General features: G+C 36.2%; 1 long non-coding RNA gene across 1 annotated transcript in view; it reads right to left on the reverse strand.

Annotated features, from left to right (window-relative positions):
* Positions 1-684: 684 nt before the first annotated feature.
* LOC309665077 overlaps positions 685-16,409 on the reverse strand; it is a 514,078-nt gene continuing 498,353 nt past the window's right edge. Inside the window, exon 7 of the long non-coding RNA XR_014266191.1 lies at positions 685-15,336. This is a non-coding gene — a long non-coding RNA (uncharacterized lncRNA). The remainder of the gene's footprint in view (positions 15,337-16,409) is intronic.

The following is a 16,409-nucleotide window of genomic DNA, read 5'->3' on the forward strand; positions in this document are numbered from 1 at the left end:
TGAGTCTAACTTCTCATCTGCCCAAATGGAGATGAAAAGATCTAATTTATGGTGGTTTGGGAAGACTTTAAAGACAATACATATAAATCTTGTGGCTTGATTTCCTATCCTGGAGTGGACGCTGAAATGTTACCTCCTTCTTGCTGTGGCCAGCTTCCCAGGTTTGCTTAGAAGAATTTAAATAATCATGCCCCTTCCACTTCTCCCTCCTCTCTTCTCTTATTTTTCTCATTATGTTCATTGCTAATGTCCCTCCTGGTTTATGAGTCCTAAGATGAGGATGGATTGGGATCTAGGCTTGGTTCATCTCACTTTTTCATGTAAAAGAGTCAACTCTTAAGCTAGCTATTATATTAATGAGTATTCCAAATTTTAAACCAACCGTACTTAGAGAAGGCAAATTATTCTCTTTATTCTTAAATTTATTCTTTGTTCTAGAATAATTTACATGAGATGGGAATTGTCATCTTTGAAAGAATCAAAGAATTCATCAAACTTCTTTCAGTGTGGAGATAATTTTGTTCTTTAGTAAAATTTTCAATTGCTACCTTGGTTATTTATTGCTTAATCCACCTTTTTTCTTCTTTAACAAATTTGGTATTTTCCTCCAAATCCTTCCATTTCACTGATAACCTCGAATTTTATTAGAGTAGAATGTATTCATATATTCTTTTTAAAAAAAAAAACCCAAAATCTCTACCATGGAGATTTTAAAAGGATTTTTCTTATTTCTAATATTATTTTGTTTTTCTCTATTTACTGGTTAGATTTTTCAAAGACTTCTCCACTTAAATGTTTTTCAAAAGAATAGGGCTTTGATTTATATATAATTTTAAATATTTCATAAAATAAATGTTTTCTGCTTTCATTGTTATTTATTTCCTTCAGTTCACCTTAGTATTAATTCTTTAATTCTTTAATATTTATGAAAAAAAGCATTTAGAACTTTACATTTCTTTTTGAGAATAGCTTTGGCTGTACTTATTAAGTTTTTTTGTTTAGATAATCTCGTTTTAAACACTTTAAAAATAGTTTATGGTTTGTCAGATTTATCTTTGTCCTAATAGTAACTTAGAGCAATGTTACTTAAATTTTCAATCTTGAGGAATATTTAAATTTCATATTTATAAAAGCATTTCTAGTTATTTGTCATCATGGACAGAATATGTGGCCTCTTCAATGTCTGGCTATTGGAATATTCATTTATATACATGTGTTCATAGCCTAGTTAATAATCATATTTTCTAATTATTCCATTAGGCATTCAAAGCAAGTGTATTTTCTCTTGGTGAACTGTATGACTATATGTATAATTAATCTTAATACTTATCCTATTTAAATCATCACTATCTTTTTTTTCCTCCATAATAGATCTGTGACTGGGAGACTGGTTAAAGTATCCTAAAACAATCAAATCATTCCATTTATCTTCTTTCTTATATAATATGCTCTAAAAAACTTGAATTCTATATTGTCTGAAATTATCACTAGCTCTGCTTTTTTTTTTTTTTTTTACATTTTCTTTCTATATCTTCACCACCCAATGATTTCATTCTTATTTTCATACCTTTCAAGTTGTCCCTTGACGTTGTGTAGGTTTACATTAGGAATGTTTGACTTAAATGAGGCAGCTTAACCTACATATGCAGAATGTCATGACTGAAATATATACTCATTCTTCAATCACCTGCATTTGTGCCTGCTGTTTTTATGCTGCTTTGAAGTTTATTTTACGTCTTCTATTGTTAGGACTGTGTTTTATTTGTTTTATATTTCCTATTAATTTACTCAACAAACATGAACTTCCTCCTATGTGGCAGGCATTCTACCAGACTTTAGGCACAAAAATAAAGAGGAAAAAACACAACTCCAGTCCCTGATGGGGTGAGGCAGCAGTGGGGGACATAGATATAAATAAAAGAATTGCATTAGTTAATAGATGCAAATAATTGCATTACAAATCATAATTATACACTGATAAATCCGCCAAAAGAAAGGAATGCAGTTCTATGAGAGGCCATGACAAAGGGAGTTGACTTAGGCCTGAAGGTCTTGGAAAAGTCCTTGAGAAATTAAATATGACCTAAAACATGAAGAATAAGTAGGAGGTAACTTGTTAAAGGGAGGGTGGTGACCAAGGTGGAAACATTCCATCCAGAGGGAATAGATGAAAAGGACCAGTGATAGAAGGAAGCCATTAAAAATCCTAAAAACAACCCAACAGCAACATTTAAAAAAAATTACACTGTAGCTGGAGCTTAGAGAGCTATCAAGATCTTGGTGTGAGATGAGATTTATAGGAATTTGATCAGCATTCATCAATTCCTGTCTCTTTAAATCTCGAAGTTAGAAATGAAATTAGACATTCTGATTCCTCCACAACCAAGCAGTTTAGATGAGGAATCAAGTGAGAGTTTTTCTTCCTCCTTAACACTTCTCAGTCTTAAAATATAATTTTAGATTTGGCACACCAGACTGTGTTTATTAAATTATTCTTTTGTGTGTCATATATCTTCCATGTCAAACATTTTAATTGACATTTGCGTTCAGTTTTGAAACAATATTTTCAACAGTCAGTTTAGGTTAAACTCCAAGACTCTATGTTTACCTGCTTTCCGACTTATCATTAGCCTCCTTTTGCCACAAATTCCCCATGCTCAAGCTTTTAACTTTGATTAATCTTCTGGTCATTTAGAATAGGGGTGTGTCTTCCACTTATTCTTTCAAGAAGGGTGTGTGGTGGCGTATATTTTCTGAACCTGCTCTTTCATGGAATGTATTTGACTTCACAGATGAGCAACAATCTGGCTGTTTATAAAATTCTTGGTCTGTAACCAGCTTTCCTCAAACCTCCGTAGGATGATTTCATTGTCGTTTGGCATTTAGCATTTCAGAGGAGAGGTCTCAGAATGGCTTGATTATTGCCCCTCCAAAAGTAACTCTTTTGTTCTGTTTTGTTTTGTTTTCAGGTTAAATGTTTGTAAAATCATTGTTGGTCTATTCAAATATTTGTCTATTCAAATATTTTCAGGAAATTTTTTGGGTGTGGCTGTCTTTTCATTGATGTGGCCTCGATGTAATCAAGTAAAGTCTAAAAATTTGCATCTACAAATTTTGAGGGGTTCTTTCTCTAGATAAATCCCATGAGGCTTTGGAATTAAGAGCATTCACTATAGAGGCAGGCTGGCTGGGTTCAAGTGCCAGCTTTGTCCTTCACTAGGTCTATGACTTTGAACAAAATTAAAAGAAAGCCCCAAATTAAAAACTTCTCTCTGTTTCAGTTTCCCTATATGTAAAACGGGGCTGATATAGTACCTATCTCAGAGGGTAGTTGTGAGGATAGACTGGCCCCTAAGTCCAGAATGGTATCACTATAAGAAAAGGGCAAGAGGCCCAGACACAGTGGCAGACAGAGGAGAAGGCCACGTGGAGACAGAGGCAGAGATCGGAGTGATACAACTACAAGCTGTGGAATAGCAAGGATTGTCGGCAACCACCAGAAGCTAGGAGGAAGCAAGGAAAGATCCTCCCCTAGAGCATTCAGAGGGACCAGGGCCCTGCCAGCACCTTGGTTGTGAACTTCTAGCCTCCATAACTGTGAGATGATAAATTTCCATTGTTTCAGGTTAAAAAAAAAAAAAAAAGTTAACATTGGTAAAGCATCTAGAAGGGCATTTAGCCCATCCTGAGTGTTTTGCAAGTACCTGCTAGACCACTATCTTTTTTTTCCCTCTCTCTCTGTTTTTAAGCTTCAGAAAGTTTTTCTTTTTCTTTTTGAAAATGTCTATTTACTTTTTATTAGGTATTTTAAGTTGCTGAACTGAAAAGTATAACAATAACATTTTTGACTAATTCTGTTGCCATAATGAATAATCCCAAAAGTTTAGCTTAACATGGTTATATAAATTCACAAGGTGTCTAAGAATTAAATGAGAATTAAATTAGACAATATATAATATATAAAACATTAAAAATTTCTAGTATTCCAGCACAGGTGTGAATTATTTTTTTCTGTCATCATTGATATCTATTTTGTGCCTGTGTATTAGGTTTCTAAGCTTTACTGAGGCATAAGTGACAAATAAAAATGTAATATATTTAAAGTATTCAATGGGATGATTTTATATATGTATATATTGTGACAGGATTCCCACCATCAAGTTAATTAACACAACCATAACCTCACATATTTATCTTTTTTTGTGTGAGAACATTTAAGTTCTACTCTCTTAGCTAATTTTAATTATATAATACAGCATTATCAATTATAATCACCACATTATACATTAGATCTTCAGGGCTTATTCATCTTATAACTGAAAGTGTGTACAATTTTACCAACTTCTCCCTATTTCCCCCTGACAGCCACCATTCTATTCTTTAAGAATCTGACTTTTCTTTTTCAGATTCCACATATAGGTGATACCATGCAGTATCTGTCTTTCTCTGTCTGGCTTATTTAATTTGTCATAATGCCCTCCAGGTTCATCTATGTTGTCACAAATAGCAGGATTTTTTTTAAGGCTGAATAATATTCCATGGTATATACATACACTACATTGTCTTTATCTATTCATCGGTTGACAGGCATTTTGGTTGTTTCAATATCTTGGCTATTGTGAATATTGCTGCAATTAACATGGAAGTACAGCTATTTCTTTGAAATAATGATTTCATTTCTTTGAGTGTCTATTCAGAAGTGGAATTACTGAATAATATATTCTATTTTTAATTTCTTGAGGCATCTCCATGCTGGTTTCCACAGTGGTTGTACCAGTTTACACTCCCACTGACAGTGCACAAGGGTTCCCTTTTCTCTGCGTCCTCACCAGCATTTGCTATTTCTTGTCTTTCTGATAATAGGCATCCTAACAGGTGTTAGGTGATATTGTGGTTTTGATTTGCATTTCCCTGAGAATTAGTGATGTTGAACACCTTATCATGTACCTGTTGGTCATTTGAATATCTTCTTTGGAATATCTATTCAGGTCCTTTGCACACTTTTAATTGGATTTTTTTGGGGGGTTGCTATTGAGTTAGTTCAGTTCCTTATACATTTTAGATATTAACCTTATATCAGATACGTGGTTTGTAAATGTCTTCTCCCATTCCATAGATTGCCTTTTCATTTTGTTGATGGTTTCCTTTGTGTGCAGAAGCTTTTCGTTTGATGTAGTCCCATTTGTTTATTTTTGCTTTCATTGCTTTTGCTTTAGGTGTCAAATCCAAAAAAATATTACCAAGGGAATTCCCTGGTGGTCCAGTGGTTAGGACTCAGCACTTTCACTGCTGTGGGCCCGAGTTCAATCCCTGGTCTGGGAACTAAGATTCCACAAGCCGTGTGGCACGGCCAAACAAGCAAACAAAAACCCCTCAAATCATTACCAAGACCAATGTTAACGTCAAGGAGTTTTTCCGTACGTTTTTTCCCTAGGAGTTAAAACTTATGTTCAAGTCTTTAATCCACTTTGAGTTGTTCTTTGTGTGTGATGTAAGATATAGGGTCCAATTTCATTCTTTTTTGCATGTGGATATCCAATTTTCCCAACACCATTTATTTATTTATTTATAAAATTAATTTTTATTGGAGTAGAGTTGCTTTACAATGTGTGAGTGTCTGCTGTACAACAAAGTGAATCGGTTATACGTACACATATATCCCCCTTTTTTTTTTTTAGATTTCCTTCCCATTACATCACCACAGAGCCCTGAGTAGAGTTCCCTGTGCTCTACAGTAGGTTCTCATTAGTTATCTATTTTATACATAGTAGTGTATATATGTCAATCCCAATCTCCCAATTCATCCCACCACCCCTTCCCCCCTTGGTATCCATAGGTTTGTTCTCTACATCTGTGTCTCTATTTCTGCTTTGCAAATAAGTTCATCTAAAAATATGGAATGCTTCATGAATTTGCGTGCCATCCTTGCACAGGGGACATGCTAATCTTCTCTGTATCATTCCAAATTTAGTATATGTGCTGCTGAAGCGAGCACTCCCAACACTATTTATTGAAGAGACTCTTCTTTCCCCAGTGTATATGATTGGCTCCTTTGCTAAAAATTAATTGACCATGTATTCATGGGCTTATTTCTAGGGTCTCTATTCTGTTCCATTGATGTGTGTGTCTATTTTTAGACCACAAACATAATTGTTTTGATTCTTATAACTTTGTAATATATAGTTTAAAATCAGGACGTGTGATGCTTCTAGCTTTGTTCTTCTTTCTAAAGATTGCTTTGGCTATTTGGGACCTTTTGTTGTTTCAATAAAGTTTAGGATTGTTTTTTTCTTCTTCCATGAAAAATGCCATTGCAATTTCGGTAAGTATTGCATTGAATATGTAGATTGCTTTGGGTGGTATGGACATTTTAACAATGTTCTCCCAATCCATGGACATGGAATGTCTTTCCATTTCTTTATGTCTTCTTCAATTTCTTTCATCAATTTTTATAGTTTTCAGTGTACTGATCTTCCACTTCTTTGTATAAATTTATTCCTACATATTGTATTCTTTTTAATGCAGCTGTAACTGGGCTTATTTCTTAATATCTCTTTCTGACAGTTCATTAGTATATAGAAACATGACTGACTTTTGTGTGTTGATTTTATATTTTGCAACTTTATTGAATTTTTTTTATTCTAACAGTTTTTTTGGTGGAGTCTTTTGGGTTATCATGTCAACTATAAACAGAAAAATTTACTTCTTCCTTTCCAATTTGTATGCTTCTTATTTCTTTTTCTTGCCTAATTGTTCTGGCTAAGACTTCGTGTACTATGTTGAATAAAAGAGGTGAGGGTGGGCATTGTTGTCTTGTTCCTGATTTTAGAGGAAAAGCTTTCAACCTTTCACCATTGAGTATGAGGTTAGCTGTGGCATTTATTATGGAATTTATTGTGTTGAGGTACGTTCTATCTATGCCTAATTTGTTGAGAGTTTTTATCATGAAAGTCTGTTGAATTTTGTCAAATGCTTTTTCTGCATCTTTTCGGATGATAATGTGATTTTTATTCATTTTGTTAATGTGGTGTATCACAATTATTGATTTGCCTATGTCAAACCATCCTTGCATCCCAGGGATAAATCCCACTTGATCATGGTGTATAATCCTTTTTAATGTACTGTTGACTGGTTTACTCATATTTTTTTGAGGAAATTTGCATCTATATTCACCAGGGATAATTGCCTATAATTATCTTTACTTGTAGTGTCCTTGTCTGGCTTTTGTATCAGGGTAATGCTGGCCTCATAAAATGAGTTTGGAAGTGTTTATTGCTCTTCTATCCTTTGGAAGAGTTTGAGAAAAGTTGATATTAATTCTTCTTTAAATGTTTGGTAGAATTCACCTGTGAAGCCATGTAATTCTGGACATTTCTTTGTTGGGAGATTTTTGTTCACCAATTCAGTCTCCTTACTAGTAATTGCTCTGTTCAGGTTTTCTATTACTTCATGATTCAGTCTTGGTAGGTTATATGTTTCTAGGAATTTATCCATTTTTTCTAGATTATCTAATTTGTTGGCATATCATTGTTCATAGTAGTTTCCTGTGATCCTTAGTTTTTCCGTTTTCAGTTTGTAATGTCTCATTTTTCATTTCTGATTATATTTGAGTCTTCTCTTTTATTAGTTGCTCTAGCTAAAGGTTTGTCATCTTGTTTCTCTTTTTTTAAAAAACTAGATTTTAGTTTCATTAATTTTATGTATTGTCTTTATAGTCTCTATTTTATTTCCAATGTGATCTTTGTTATTTCCTTCCCTCTACTGACTCTAGGCTTAGTTTTTTCTTCTTTTTCTAGGTCCTTGAGGTTTAAAGTTGGGTTGCTTATTTGAGATAAACAATTTCTTTTTCCAAATGTAGGCATTTATTGCTATATACTTTTCTTTTAGGACTCCTTTTGCTGCATCTCATAATTTGTGGTAGGCTGTGTTTCCATTTTCATTTGTCTCAAGATTTTTAAAAATTTCCCTTTTGCTTTCTTTTTATCCTCATTGATTATGCAGATGTGTGCTGTTTGGTCTCAATATATTTGTGAATTTTGAAGTTTTCTTTTGTAACTGATGTCTAGTTTCATACCATTGTATTCAGAAAAGAAGCTTGATATGACTTCAATCTTGTTAAATTTATTAAGATTTGCTTTGTGGCCTAATATATGATCTATCCTGGAGAATCTTCCATATGTGCTTGAGAAGAATGTGTGTTCTGCTGCTGTTGCATGAAATTTTCTGGATATGTCTGTCAGGCCCAGCTGGTTTAACATGTCATTTAAGTCCAATGTTTTCTTATTGATGATCTGTCCCTTGATGAAAGTGGGGGATTGAAGTCCCCTACTACTATTGCATTGTTGTCTATTTCTCCTTTCAGATCTGTTAGTATTTGCTTTATATAATTAGGTGCTCCAGTGTTGTGTACATAAATATTTACAGTTGTTATATTCTCTTGATGAATTGACCCCTTTATCACGATATAATGACCTTCTGTGTTTCTTATTACAGTTTTGGCTTTAAGGCTATTTTGTCTGCTATAAACATAGTTACTTCTGCTTTCTTTTTGTCTGCATTTGCATGGAATATCTTTCTCCATCCCTTCGCTTTCAATCTGTATGTGTCCTTAGAGCTGGAGTGAGCCTCCTGTAGGCAGCATATATTTGGGTCTCTTTAAAAAAATCCATTCAGCCACTCTGTCTTTTGATTGGAGAAGGTAATCCATTTATTTTTAAAGTAATCATTGATAGATATGGACTTACTATTGCCATTTCCTTAATTGTTTTCTGTTTTGCAGTTCTTTTGTTCCTTTCTTCCTCTCTTTCCCTCTTCCTTTGTGATTTTCTGTAGCAGTATGCTTTGATTTCTTTCTTTTTATCTTTTGTGTATCTACTATAGGATTTGCTTTCTGGTTACCATGAGGCTTACATAAAATACATTATAATTATAACAGTCTGTTTTAAGCTGATAACTTTGAATGTATACAAAAGCTCTATATTTTTATACCCCCCTCAATATTTATGGTTTTTGTGTCAAAATTTATGTCCTTGTATAGTGTGTATCCATTAATGTGTCTCAGTGTGGGACTCTTGGAATCATCTTATTTAGTACTTTTGGGGCTTCCTGAATATGGATATCTCTTTCTTTCCCCAGGTTAGGGAATTTTTAGCCATTATTTCTTTGAATAAGCTTTCTGGCCCTTTCTTGTACTCTCTTCCTCCTGGGACCCTTATAATGCACATATTTATCCATTTGATGATATTCCATAAGTCCCTTAATCTATCTTCATTCATTTTCATTCTTTTATCTTTTTGCTCCTCTAATTGGATGAATTCCACTGCCCTGTCTTCAAGTTGCTAATTCTTTCTTCCACTTGATCTAGTGTGCTGTCGTACTCCTCTATTAAAATTTTCAGTTACTGTATTCTTCAGTTCTATGATTTATGTATGGTGCTATTTCATATCTTCTCTATTTCTGTTAAAATTCTCTCTTTGTTCATGCATTGCTTTTCTGACCTAGGTGAGCATCTTTATGACTGTTATTTCAAACTCTCCATTGGGTAAATCACTTATCTCCATTTCATTAAGATCAGTTTCTGGAGATTTATTTTGTTCTTTTGTTTTGAACATAGTCCCCTGTTCCCTCACTTTCCTTAACTCTCTGTGTTGGTTTCCATGCACTAGATAAAACAGCCACCTCTCCCAGTTTTGACACATTGGTCTCATGTAGGAGGTCAACCTTATTAATCAGCCTGGACCAGTTCTTGATATTCTCTCAAACCTTTGTGATTGTCCAAGCTGCTGTATTTGTTCTTAGTGGCTCCCAGTAGTTGAAGATGTGTCAAAACCCATCAGTGTCCCAAATAGGAGGATTGCAGTCAACACCTAGTTGCAGGATGATTAGAAGCCAGACCCTCAGGCAGCAGCTAGGAAAGTATGCAGTTAAAACTCTTCGAGGAAGAAACTGGTAGATGGGCATTTTTGCTTGCTCCCTCTGTCAAGCCTTCATGTATATCCACGGAGGTGGGGAGTATTCCTGCACCTATTTGCTATAGTCCTGTGGTATTCTGGAATGCAATCCTCATTGGCTATCATTTGATTTGGGGCCTGTCCCTTAGGTGGCAGCCATAAAATTTTAGGTACTAGCTATTTGGACAGCTTCTTCCAAGGAGATACCAATAACTTGCTTTTATTGTTGAGATGAGCCAGAGGAGAAGGCAGGGGAAGTGCCCACTAGCTCTTTTGGGCTCCAAGGAGGATCACAGAAAGCACCTAGATGCCTGCTAATTAGAAGCCAGACCCTCAAGAAGCAGCTTGTAAAGTATGCAGTCAAACCCTTTCCAGGAAAGACTGGAAGATAGGCAATTTTGCCTACTTCCTTTGCACTGACCTTTGGGGGAATAGCCTCAGTGAGTTCTTGTGTGCCCAGTAACAACTGATTCTTTGTTTGCTATAGTTCTGTGGGATTGTAAATGCAAGTCCCAATTGCTTTCAGAGCCAGTTGATTTGGGGGCCTGTCTCTTGTGTGGTAGTCTTAAAATTTGGTGCACTAAATGTATGGCTCAAGCCCAACACTTCTCAAGGAGAAGCTGGGCATTGGGGGTTCCCTTCCAATTGTATGGCACTATGCTGGTGGAAGGGGGATGGTTATGGTGAGAGTGTGTCTCAGCCTTTCCTGTTTTTATTATTATATTTTCTCAGTTGTCTTATGCATGCAGTCATTCCTCTAGTTTCTGGATATCTCTCAAACGGAATTATTACATATGTGGCTGAATACTTGGTTCATCCATCGGAGGAGGGAAATTCAGGAGGCTCCAATGTCACTATCTTGGTCTGGAGTTGAGAATGTTTTCATTGAGTGTTTTCTTTTGCTTGTACTGTAATTATTCTGATTTCATATGGTTTGAGATCTGATCTCCATTCTCTGTGTCTCACACCTATCTTTCTCTTTTCCTAATTTCACCTCCATGCTCTTCCTCTAAGGATGGAGATGCTTCTCCAGTCTCAACCCCATTTCCTGATTTGTTTTACTGCAACATCAATTCTGCTCCTTACTGCCCCCAAAACTGATTGTTTAAATTTCGTTCCTCACATTTTACCTTCTTTGGAATTCTGCCTTGCTATCTTTTCTATTATCTATTGCATTTCACTTTGTTAATATTATTTGTAAACTTCTCTCCTTTAAAATTTTCTGTTCCTCATCAAAAATGCAAGCCTTCTGGGAGATACTAAACAATTTCTAAACCTTTCTACTGCCTTTTGTAGTTAATATTTTCAAAGTTCTATTGCACGAATCTTCAGAATTACTTTCTTCCCTTCTCCTCCATTGATTGGCCCTCTATTGTTGCTGTTGTTGTATTTTCTACTTATTCATTTTAAGAGGAGGAGAGACCCAGACTCAATTAGCATTTACCAAGTGTCAGAGTGTGTGCATTTCCTGTGGCTTCATTCACTCTCCATTTCATTGCAAGTCAAGCCTCTTCCTAATAACTGCAGCCAGAGGGTAAATTTGAGTCTTTAGATTTAACAAATAAAAATACAGGATGCCCAGTTAAATTTGAACTTTAGGTAAATGATGAAAATTTTTTACTGTCAATACATTCCAAAATATTGTATGGGATATACTTATGATAAAATAATTTAAAAATCATCCAATATCCAAATTTAATTTGGCTCCCTGTTTTATCTGACAACCCTTGACTTGGCTGACAAGCATTCAAACCCAGCTCAGTTTCCTCTGTGTGTCAGGTTTTTATCTGATGAAGATCTACTGAGGGAAGTTCTTTTCCTATTCTGCCCACTGGTTCTCTGCAAAGGCTGCACTACTCCGGAAGACCTGCTGTTCCTCTTTCCTCCCCTCTCTACAGTGTTGGAGGGGACTCCATATCCTAGGGTCTTATGTGTGATTGCCCTTCCTCCTTCCACTTCCTTTTCACCACCTTGGGAAACTTCCTGTTCTCTGGGAGGTCAAGCTTCCAAAAGGATGGAGTAAAAATAATAAGTATTTGTTGAATGTTTACTATGTTCCAAACACTATGCTTAGTGTTTTGTATGAATTAGTTCTTCTAATTTAATCATCATGGCTACTCTTTAAGGAAAGTACTGTATGAATACCATTTTGCAGATGATGAAACCAAGGCTCAGGAAAGTTAATGACTTGGCCAAATACTAAGTCGACAGCGTGGAGTTCAATTCATAGCCATTTGTCCCTCAGTACAAGCTTTCAACTTCTATCTGATGCCCACATCTCTGGGCCAGGAGGCAGCTGTGCAGTAGACACATGTGTCTTCCTACCTTTGTTCTGCCTTTTTGTGAGGTCACACATAGACAGCCCATGACTTTTCCTCTCCTAATCCAGATCCAAAAGCTGTTGTACAAGTGAAATTTCTACCAGGTTGTAGAAAAATATTTTCTTTCCATTTTTGTTTTGTTGTGAGTTTTTATGTTGTGAGTATTTTCGTGGGGATTTTGGTAGAAATTTGGGACAGGCTGGGACAAGACTTACAGCCAGTTTCTGTATTAATTTGTAGAACAGAATTTCATTTTTGCCTCTTTCATTTTTCAGATGACAAGCTCTACTTTTTAAACTTTTTCGAAAAGCCTATTTCAAGCCTAGAGGGTGTGACTATATCAAGTGTCCCTAAAAACTCACTTTTCCCAATTCATTATCCACTTTGATATTAATGTTTCCCTTCTTGCTCCCAACTGAGTCTGATGTCATTATTTCCTTCGTTACTTCCTTGGCCTTTCGGGAGATGATGTCCAAGAAAGTTAAGTATGATGTTCTGCTTTTCAAAAATGGAGATTCCCAGAAGAGATGAGAAATATTGGAGTCCCCCAGGCTTCAAAGTCCTGGGCCAGCTTTGCAGGAGAGCATCATAAATTTCCTCCCTCTCACCAGGTGGTAGGTGCTAGTTCTATGGCAGTATCACATCAGTTCCTCTCTCCTTTGCTCTTTCATTTTATCCCACTTTAGGTTCTCAATTACCTTACTACTCATTGCTGTCCAGACATACTCTCCTACTTCATTTCCTCTTCTATTTTTTCTATATTTCTATTTCTCTTAAATACACTTAACTTTCAATTGTCATTTTTCATCCTTGATACCTACTCCATCAAGCTGCACTGATACCTCTGAAATTTTATTTGACAATTTTGTGCTTTATTCCTTCTCTTGATTGATCCTTGTCCTGAATGTGTTGGCATGTCCACAAGGTAGCTATAAGACATATTTCTGAACATATTTTTATCTGAGTGTTCCTGTGATACTTCATACCACGTTGCTTCTTTTTCTCATATCTATTGTCCTCTGTGACATCTGCTTTTGCAGTTTTATCTGGGATTTCCTTTCCTCTCCTTAAAAATCAGCTACTCAGGCCAGGGACTCTCTGGCCAAATACATTCTTTCCAATCTGTGTGAAGCTCCTCCAGGCCTGTAGGATTCCTCCTTCAACTGACTAGAAAGGTGGTTTTTTTTTTTTTTCCTGAAACTTGAAAAACAAACTGCTGTCTGATTTCCTTGGCTCTCCCAGGTTGAGGTCATATGTGAAGATTTCATATTACTTGTGACCTTGACCTTACTCTGAAAACATCTACTATATGCCTTTCAGTTAGGGAACCATTTATATACCATTCTGCTTGGGGATGGAGGGGGAAATAGCTGTCTCATAGGGCTGAAAATTAAGAGGAAACAAATCAAGATAAACTTAAGAAAAATTATATTCACAACACTGTATTATATATTTAGACTTTATTAAGAAGGTAGGTCTCAAGTTTAATGTCTTACCACAATACAAAATAAATAATTAGCAGCTTAAAATGTAAAAGGAATTCAAGCAACATAGTATGGTGCTTAACAGCACCAGGTCTTACATTAGAGAGAATTGAATTTGAGTATGTGATTTGCCTTTTACTAGCCAAGTGACCTTAGACAAGGTACTTTGCCTTTCTGAGCCTCAATTACATCCTCTTTTAAATAGATACAATGATAGCGACAATATAATAGAGTTGTCATGAAAAATATTCTAAATAGTACATGACAAGTGCTTTGTGTGTGGCAGAGATAATATCTGAAATATGGTATGTTCAATAAATGTTACCTGCAATTAAAAAAAGAAAAGAAAAATTATATTATAAATGCAGTGTCTACCTCTATACACAACAAAAACAACTTTTCTCCTTTTGACCTTTTCCATCCTGCATATATATTGATACCATATTTATATGATTTTAATTAAACATAAATAACATCTTATTGTTTTCTCATATTTCCACAAAGATTTCATTATATTTTAAAATGCATGCATCACAAGTTCATTGAGCATATGTGCCATAATTCAATTAAACATTCCCCTATATGTTGAATGTTCATGTTAAAACCTAATCCCCAGTGTGATGGTATTTGGAGGTGGAGACTTTGAGGCAGTTAGGGCATGAGGGTGGAGCCCTCATGAAAGGCCTCTGTATCCTTATAAAAAAGGCCCCAAAGAGTTCCTTCACCCCTTTCTGCCAAGTGAAGAAACATAGCCATCTATGAGCCAGGAAGTGGGCGCTCACCAGACACCGAACCTGCTGGTGCCTTGATGTTGAACTCCCCAGGCGCCACAACTGCTAGAAATAAATTTCTGTTGTTTATAAGCTGTGGTAATTTGTTACAGCAGTCCAAATGGACTAAGATGAGGTCAGTTTGGAAAGGTGCATCAAGAACTGTAAAAATGATTTCTGCCTTTATTGGGAATTAGTTTTCTAGGAGTCTAATTTTTATAATATTAAATATTTGAAGAACTCAAGTGTCCGGCAGAAAGCAATTATTAATGAGTTGTGGTACAGACGTATGATAGACTATGATAGTCATATGTCATGCTTAGGAAGAACATTTTAACAACATGGTAAACGGGGGAAGGGAAAAAGTAACATCACATCCTAGGTGCAATATGATCTCCATTATGAAGGAAAAAGTGCAAAGAAAAAGTTCTGGAAAGCAATGTGCCTAAATTGTAATAATAGGTTGCTGCTGAGTGGTGAGCTTATGATTTATATTTGTCCTGCCTTTTAACATTTTCTAAATTATTCAGAATGCCAGTCTACTACATCAACAATCATAAATTTAAAAAAAAAGAGAGAGAGAGAAAAGGCAAGACTCTTTGGTGTCAAAGTCCCAATGTGCTCATATGGAATTTGAGTCCAGTAACTTCTAGATGCAGCCTGAACACAGCATTGTCTCCTCCTTCATCCGCCTTTGTTCCATTGTATTAACCGTATGCATATTCAGCTTCCCCACTTGACATCAGTCTTTTTAGGAACATGGGGGATCTCTTCCTCATTTGTAGATTCCATCTCCTACTCCATCCAGTGTCTAATACAAAAATAGTGATTACTCTTCATTCATTTATTCATTTAGTCAGTCATTTCAGAAACATTTAGTTAGTGCATGGTGTCCCAGGCACTGTGCTACACTCTGGGGAAACAAACATAAACAAGGTAGGATTTTTCTCCTCAAGTTGCTTAAGTAAAATCTAAAGGTGTTACTAGGAGGTTATAGTTTCAGGAAAGAGAGAGTGACAAAGGGGACTTTTCTGGCCATACCAGTCAAGTTACTAGAATGCCAGCTTCCATTCCCTAAGGTCTGCTGCTCTCTGGTATTAGAAGTCCTCCCAAACTCACCTTTGTTGACCGCATTCAGGCCAGACTCACCCTTCCTGGCATTGAGGCCTGGGCACCCCTGCAGGGCACCCCTGCATCCTCTGATACTGCCTTCCCTTCCCATCACCACCGCCTAGCCCACACTCCAGGGCTTTGCCTCTCTAACAAGCCAAGACTGCCATTGCCCCACCAGATGCTCTTTCTCACCCTTCAGTCTCTCTTTGTTCTTTTCTTTTTCTCACACAAGCCGGGGAAAGCCTGAGATCCTAGAAATAGGTGGAGGTGCTCTCCCCTGCCTCTGGGGTTAGAGCCATTATCCTTAATTCTGATACCTCTACAGAAGGGCAGAATTTCCTCACAAAGTTCGATCCCACCAGCCAGCGTGGGATTCCCCTTCATTTCTTCCATCTCTCCTCTGCTGGAGGTTTTTCCCTCTGCCTGTCTCTTCTCCCCTCAAAACAGGCCCACTGTAGGGGTGCCCATTTCTATTTCTCCCTGTTAGCATTTCACAGAAGCCCACCACTCCTAGGAAAGTCACCTCCAGTGTAGGTGGTGGAAATGAGGAGCCTCAAGGGTAGAAGAAAACTGGGGCAGAATCAGTCCCTTAAAGAGAAAGGTCCTCATAGTAAGTTCTTTCAATTAGCTTATTTCCATCTACCTATTCTCTTTGATTTGATAGATAAATCCTCACAAACGTTGCTCTTCCATAAACTTAGACTTTTAGTTACAGCAACAGGAAAATTAAAAAATATTGCTTCATCTGTTCCAATTTTAGTTCTTTCCCTT

The sequence above is a fragment of the Balaenoptera physalus genome, assembly GCF_965194825.1.
Source record: "Balaenoptera physalus genome assembly, chromosome: 7".
NCBI lineage: Eukaryota > Metazoa > Chordata > Mammalia > Artiodactyla > Balaenopteridae > Balaenoptera > Balaenoptera physalus.